Source organism: Bison bison, unplaced genomic scaffold (assembly GCF_000754665.1).
Source record: "Bison bison bison isolate TAMUID 2011002044 unplaced genomic scaffold, Bison_UMD1.0 scf7180017864108, whole genome shotgun sequence".
Taxonomy (NCBI): Eukaryota; Metazoa; Chordata; class Mammalia; order Artiodactyla; family Bovidae; genus Bison; species Bison bison.
The window spans coordinates 5370545-5371419 of record NW_011494680.1 but is presented as its reverse complement, the minus strand read 5'-3'; positions in this window follow the sequence as shown (position 1 = coordinate 5371419).

Genomic DNA, 875 nt, shown 5'->3' with positions numbered 1-875 from the left:
TCCTTTCCCAATTTGGAATCAGTCTGTTTTTCCATGTCTGGTTCTAACTGTTGCTTCTTGACCTGCATACTGGTTTCTCAGGAGACAGGTAAGGTGGTCTGGTATTCTCATCTCTTGAAGAATTTTCTATAGTTCGTTGTGATCCACACAGTCCAAGGCTTTGGCATAGTCAAAAAAACAGAAGTAGATGTTTTTCTGGAACTCTCTTGCGTTTTCTAGGATCCAAGGAATGCTGGCAATTTGATCTCTGATCCTCTGCTTGAACATCTTGCTTGAATCCAGCTTGAACATCTTGGTTCTTGGTTCACAGACTGTTGAAGCCTGGCTTGGAGAATTTTGAGCATTACTTTCCTAGTGTGTGAGATGAGTGCAATTGTGCGGTAGTTTGAACATTATTTGACATTGCCTTTGGGATTGGAATGAAAACTGACCTTTTCTAGTCCTGTGGCCATTGCTGAGTTTTCCTAATTTGCTGGCATATTGAGTGCAGCACTTCACAGCATCATCTTTTAGGATTTGAAACAGCTCATCTGAAATTCTATTACCTCCACTAGCTTTGTTCATAGTTATGCTTCCCAAGGCCCACTTGACTTCGCATTCCAGGATGTCTGGCTCTAGGTGAGTGATCACACCATCGTTGTTATCTAGGTCATTAAGATCTTTTTTGTATAGTTCTTCTGTGTATTCTTGCCACCTCTTCTGCTTTTGTTAGGTCCATACTGTTTCTGTCCTTTATTGTGTCCATCTTTACATGAAATGTTCCCTTGGTATCTCTAATTTTCTTGAAGAGATCTCTAGTCTTTCCCATTCTATTGTTTTCCTCTGTTTCTTTGCATTGATCACTGAGGAAGTCTTTCTTATCTCTTCTTACTATT